We start from the raw sequence: 7,003 nt of genomic DNA, 5'->3' as shown, positions 1-7,003 counted from the left end.
CCATTTGGTGAGGATTAGAAATTAAGGATACTATGGTACATGTGATTCTTAAGTAATATTTTGAGGAAAAAAACTTCATATAAAAGGAGGATCAGACGATGCCGTATAAAGAGTTGTTATCCTTAACAAACCAGGATCATGATGCACACTCTAAAAGAATCTATATTTTGTTTAGTCTTTTATGAGGCCTCGATCATTTTGTTTTACACGTTTTCATATAAATATCTTCGTCTTGTTGCAAGCCTTCCCCTTTTGTTAGATAGTGTTTCCATTGAAACCATTGCCATTTCATCGCAGCTTCTCCTGCTTGACAGATTTGATATCATTCAGACCTTGGGTTAATTATTCTACTTGCAGGTCTGGTTCATGGGCGAATTCTCCCATATTTCAACTCAATTTGATCATTTGAGTTAACTTGTTACCATCTGTTTCTTAATTTATATCTCAAGTATTTTGGTGTTGCTAGACTTGTTTAAAAAAAAAAGAAGGGATTTTGGTATTGCTGGAGATTTTTTTGAAACTTGTTAATATGTTAGTGCTGTGTTCTTTGTCTGAGAACTACACTTAATCGATTTTTTTGAATTTAATAGCTGTTGAAGTATTATGCACCAAGCTTAATACTTTTAAGACAAATTTTCTTTTTCATTTATCTCCCCTTCAAGATAAGTGTGTGTGTGTATTACCTTTTAATTATTTGTTCTTCTTTTTAGAATTTCTGTAGTTACTTTTTCCTTTATCAGCACCAGTCTTCCTAAAAATTCCAGTGGCATACTTGTTACCTTATGGTTTTATGTAGAAAAACTATTGTTGGCATCCAACAGCTTTCTTCGTTTCTTCATAAATCAGGTTGTTTCGGCTTTCCTGGAAAATTATGGAAGTCCTAAGAAAAATTGTGATGCTCCTACCCATGGCAAACAAGATGCCCAGAATGGGCTTGTTGAATAAGCTTCTCCTTCCTCAGATGCCTTGACAAGGATTTCTTCTTGGAGGATGGTAGTGAGTGAGAAAGGCGAAGTTAACGTGTCTGTGTAATTCCTCTTGACCTATATAGGATATTGTAGTTAAATATCCTTGCATTAATGATCGTATTATAACTAACATCTACTTCTTTTTGGAAAAATAATTTTTATTGTGGGGATGATGCCAAGAATCCCAGATTTTGGTCAAGGGTACGCTTGCATAACATGGCCAAGTTAGCCAACGAAGCCACAATTGTACAGCGTGTCTTGGAATCTTTGTTCTGCTATTTTGATAATGGCAATCTCTGGTCTCTAGAACATGGTGTCGCTCTTTCTGTCTTGCTGGACACGCAGTCAATGAAAGAGAAATATGGTATTTAAATTTTTTCCAGTTTCTTAAAATTGTTCTCAGTGAACTCAACCTGACTTGCTTTCTAACACAGTTTGTCCTTTATGAATTGTCATCTTGGTTTTATTGAGTCCCTGGAAACAACCCTTGTGATGTGTGTGTAAATAACAGAAACCACCCTAACCGTAATATGGTTGTTCTGACTTCACTTTTCGTGTCTTATGATGTACTCTTTGTGTCATTGTTCATGTTGAGCCTCTGTTATTTACAACTGATGACGACATTTTACCCAATGCATTCGAAAGGCCAGCTGATTCTGGCACGCAACAGAGCATGGAAAGTACAACCCTACTGAGTGTTGATGAACTTTTAAATTCAGTAAGTTCTCTATTTTTTGTTTATATGTATGTATGTATGTATGTATGTGTACAGGTGATTTTGTTTTTTGCTCATGAGTGTACAGACGAAGTTTTTACTTTTTAAGATCTCGCTCTTCATTTGATATTATATGATCCAGATCCCAATGTTATCAGAATCATGATCCAGATTGTAGAATTATATGATCCTATGATCCCTCTTTTAGCAAATGACTCTGATCACTCCAGCACTCCCAGAATCGCTGGGAAATGGAATTTTTTAGGATCATATAACCTTATGATGCGACCCTAATTTTGCATCTATTATCATTTGGGCTATCACTGCTGCAGACTAGCATGAAAACTGTTTGAGCTCTCATTTCTCTTTAGCGATTCGTGCCTCTGATTCTCCGCTTGAATGTGTTTGAGAAAGAGAGTTGGTGTATTTAAATTTCGTTAGTTTTGCATTCAGATATAGAAATGGTCTTAATGGAATTCAAAATTACTAATTATTTTAACGTAAGTATTTGTATTTGGAGCCTTACAGTGGTCTGAGATATAACAAAGATTTAGACACAGCAATATAGCCACCACCCGAGTGGTAAAAGATAATTTTGAATCACTTGTGATAATATATGAGAAAAGTTCGTGGTGTTTCCCCAACTCTATCATTGCAATCCTCCGCCCTATCATTCCTCACTAAAATATGCTATGCTTTCGTTTCTAGCACTCTCATTGTGAGCCCTAACTGGTTATTATCTACTGTTACAAAAGTCCATCCTAGGCAAACTTTCATCACCTACTAATTGGGCTTTCAAGAGGAGTAACACTTCATATTCCCATCAAACAAATGGCTTTCTGTAAATAGCGGCTGAACCCAATGCAAGATCTTCATTTAATTACATAATCTATTTATATTATCTATCCAATTAAGTTTGTGTGTTTGTAGCAACAGTATATAAAAATTGAGTGAGTTACATGCGTCTCGGCTTTAAAACATTCACTTTCACAGATTATATTTTTCCTTTGGTTGCATGGCTTCGACCCAATTTAGGAAATCCATTAGCAGATCTAGAAAAGTGAGTCCGGTATAAGAGCATGAGAGTGAAAATCAAAATTTGTTTTCAACTTTGAAATAGAAATATATAGGTAGTGTTTGTTGCATTTTCTTCAACAATGTTACGACTTTGATAAACAGCAGAAATTGCAATTGATCCCAAACTCTTGAGGTATAAAATATAACTAGTATAAAATATAACTAGAAGCTAACCAGTGCAATGCACGAGATTGTTTTAAATCAAATGTTAACATGTTCAGGTTTAAACATTTCTCTAATTTCAATTATTGAAAGCTAAATTGACTCTAATATAAGATGAAACGTGTAATTATGACGAAACTATCAAAATATTACACATAAAATCATTAAAAATGAGATAAATACAAATATTATGAAGTAATATATTACAATAATCATAATATGCTCTTACATTTGGTTTAATAAGTATTACAAAAGAATCAGTAAATAGAATAAATATACAATTGTGCTTACATCTTTAAGCTTTATCCAATGCTTTTCAAGAATCTATTTCCTCCCTTTCTTAGGCTCTTCTTTTTTCTCAACTTCTTCAAGCTAAATTTTTCGCCAAATTAGTATCAAGTATAACACCAAATTATACCAATTCATCAAAGATTTATAATGCCTATTACGTTTTTCAGGCCCCTAAACGAGTAAGGCTCTTCTGCTATCAATGAAACCGAAAGAAACACAAATGTCAATAAATTTCATAATAACCCCACCCCAACTATTGAATTATTAAAAAAGTTCAATATGTCTATAATCTTCATGAAAATAAGTATTCCATTGGATTTCAAAACTAACACAAGAGACCACCTCTTGTACTTGGTGAAAATGTGAATTTGGTGCGCCAATAACAAATTAACACTTAAGATTGTTGTGGATTTGGGTGTGAGTGTATGTGCCTCACTAGAGTTTCCCGCTACTAAAAACCTCAAACTTTTTAACACTTTGAAATCCCTATTCCCAAATAAGTCATTTTAATTTTTGTTATTAAGTAAATTAACAAAAAAAAAAAGTGTTATTGTTTTTGTTTTCTTAACTCCAAAAAACAATGTAAGAGGCACAACCAGTTTTAGCCTTTCCAGCCTCCCTCATGTACCCTTTAGTATGTATGATTTGCCGTATTCAGTCACCAGTGCCTCCCGTGAGAACCGCCACCACTACCACCTTTGTTCTTTCCAAAGAAGGCATTCTTGGGTTTTGGGATCTCATGGATGTCCATCACCTGAATTGTTCTTTGCCTTTTGGCTTCACCAAAGTAAAACACAAACAGCTTCAGCATAAACCCAAATTGATGAATCCAGTAAAATTACAATAGAAGCAGAAAAGAAAATAAGTGAACCATTTTCAGCTTCTTTGTAATTCTCTTAAAGCGTTTTTCTTGTTGAAGCCAGTTTTTTAGAGTCAACATCCTTTTGTTGTTGTTCTCTCTGTCTCTGTAAAATCCCAATGAAGTGACTCAAATTCAGTTAAATAACATTCACAATTTGTTTGGTTGGCAAGAAATTAAAAATATCTCAAACTTCATACTATTAAGGAGCATCATGGGAAAACTTACACCTCCCATTCAATTGAGCTAAACTAAACTATTTGATGCAATTGAGTTTAGTTTTCTCATATTTTGGAATCAATTCCTTCAAAAACTAATTTTCTTACTCCAAATGATAATCAACCAAACACTGGAGCTAGAGACTCTTAATTTGGTATTCATACATTTTGATGTGTCGAGGCAGATACATGTGCTGCTCTAGGAGGAGGAGCTTCTTTCCGAGGAATAACTTTCGGCTTTGGCTCGGATTCTGAATTATTCTTATCTGACCTAGAACTCCCATATATGCAAGCAAGTCGGATCATTCAAACTCCAAACAAAAACACACTCACACCAAGCTCAAAAGTTGAACTTGGAATCTGATTCTACTATTCACTGTGTGGATTTGGAGAGTAAGAAAAATCAGGAACCTACAAAAGAACAGAATATTAGAAACCTCTAAAACAAAACCCATTTTCCAATAGTGATTTTCTCCCAGAAAAAGCAGATTAGTTGGCTCAAAAATCACAAAAATAAAGAACAAAACTTAAATACAGTTCCTTAGATGCTATACGTTACATTCCCCAATTAATTGTCCTTTAAAATATAACAATGTTTGAATTGCAATGACAAATGTAGTAAGTGTTTGAATTTAACTGGGAAACTGTACAACACCTAAACAAACTGTTCCTACAAAAAATAAAAGATTTCTTCAACCTGGTGATAACCATTTTGAGTAACTTTCTGTTGAGGTGAGTCTCCATCAGCTGCCAACAACAACAATTACCAATTTTAACTTACTTTCTATAATGCAAGCTGCACTCAGTTACTTACTCAAAAGAGAAACTGAAATTAAATTCATTCCAGATAGTACAAACAGTGTTACCCCTTAGAGCAGAAGATGTGTGTTCCCCAGGTTGATTCAACTTCACCCATTCATCCACAATATCCTTCCACTTCCTAACAACACAAACAAAAATAAACGAATTTAGCAAAAACCCCTTTATTCTTCACATCTCATTATCCAATGACTTAAAAAGCATACCGGTACGAACACCAAAAAAAAAATTCAATAATTATCAAAACAATTAAACAAACAAAAAAGAAAACAATTTCTTTCAAACTGAATAAATAGCCCCTTTGGAAATGCAGTAAACGAAGAAGAAGTAACATAAAAGCCTTCTAGAAACTAATTATAAATCAAAACCTTAATTAAAACCAAATCTAACCCATAAGAGGGCAATAATTAACTGCCACTGACACCCAGAATTGTGCCAAGTGTATAAGACAAACACTAAACTTTATGACTCAATGAAAGACAAGTTCATCGTCTATATAAAAATAAACATCTTTTATATGTATAGAAAGCAAACGAATCATTACTCACAAAAATAAACACACAGAGAGCATAGTAACTGTAAAGAGACAGACAAAGAGAGATTGAAAGAGAAATCGTCAGTGTCAGACTACCACCCACCAGCAAGCCAGTCTCTTACCAACATTAAATTGCCTAAACTGCTACCAGTAACTTTTTAAAAAACAAATTTGGTAATAAAAAAATTAACATAAAAAAAACCTATACTTGGGTTAGATTTTTTATTTATTTTTTATTTTTTTAACTAAGGTCTTTGGTTAGAATTGATTTTGTTTTGGTAGAAGAGATTGAAACAGTGTCACCTTGCAGTAAACTCTTGATCTTCTCCTACATAGAAATCTCCCTCCAAGATACTCCCACACAGAATAGAAGAAGAAAGTTCCACAAATGAAAAACTATCTTAACTTTTAAAAAATAAAATAAATAAATAAATAAGAGAAACAAACAACAGTGATTTATGAACAACATACTTGGTTGCATTCTCGCAAAAGATACGGTTAGGAGACCCAGTTTTGATTGAATTTGCTAAAATATGAAAAAGAGAGCAATGCAGCCAATAATTGGAAATAGCAAACTCCACTACCGGCTCCAAACCCATCAATTTATGCTAATCATTCGAAAGAAACACTCCCAAACGTAACCCTAAATCATACCTAACAGCCAAAAACAATAGAACAAAATTAAAAACTTGCTGGTAATGTTTTCGGAGAAGTTTTGGTCTGATTATAAAATCCCTCAGATTTTTCTCTACCGCTCTAACGCTCTCTGCCCCTTATTAAGCCTCTCAATGAACAATAATAATATAAGGCTCTTTTGGTTTTTTAAAAAAACCACAAATTTACTCCAAATAAAGAGAATAGGTAAGGGGGAAATCCTAAAATTAAAATAAAAACATCACTAACCATTCTTTAAAATGCTAAGAGACGAAGCCCATGTAGAATTTGATCTTCTGTAGGGTTTCCCTAGGTTCAACGAAGCCAACATCGTTTAAATCCGTAGTTGATAGCAAACCATGATCTTAGACAATCTATAAACAAAATAGAAACTTTACTTTGATGAAATTTGGAACTCTAACTTCAAATTGTTACTTATCTGACATTGAAAGTTGCGAAAGACTTGGAGAGAGACAGTGGTTGTGTGAGGATTTAAATAGGATTGGAGTGGCGGTGGTTGTGTGAGATTTTGCATCATTCAGTAGGCTGCCTTTCCGTGGTGGTGGCGGTCTGTGGTGGCGGCAATCTGTGGCGGCAGTGATGACGGTGGGAGAATCTGAGTTTTGGGTTTTGATTTTGGAGGAAGGAAGGGTGAGTTTTAAGTTTAGGGGAAGGAGATGTTAGTGTGTGGGAACAGAAGAGATA

General features: G+C 34.2%; 1 pseudogene; it reads right to left on the bottom strand.

Moving 5' to 3' along the window:
* Positions 1-3,700: 3,700 nt before the first annotated feature.
* Positions 3,701-6,629, bottom strand: LOC126719885 (probable mediator of RNA polymerase II transcription subunit 26c; annotated as a pseudogene).
* Positions 6,630-7,003: the final 374 nt, after the last annotated feature.

The sequence above is a fragment of the Quercus robur genome, chromosome 3 (assembly GCF_932294415.1).
Source record: "Quercus robur chromosome 3, dhQueRobu3.1, whole genome shotgun sequence".
NCBI classification, from domain to species: Eukaryota; Viridiplantae; Streptophyta; class Magnoliopsida; order Fagales; family Fagaceae; genus Quercus; species Quercus robur.
This window is presented reverse-complemented; position numbering and strand designations above follow the sequence as displayed.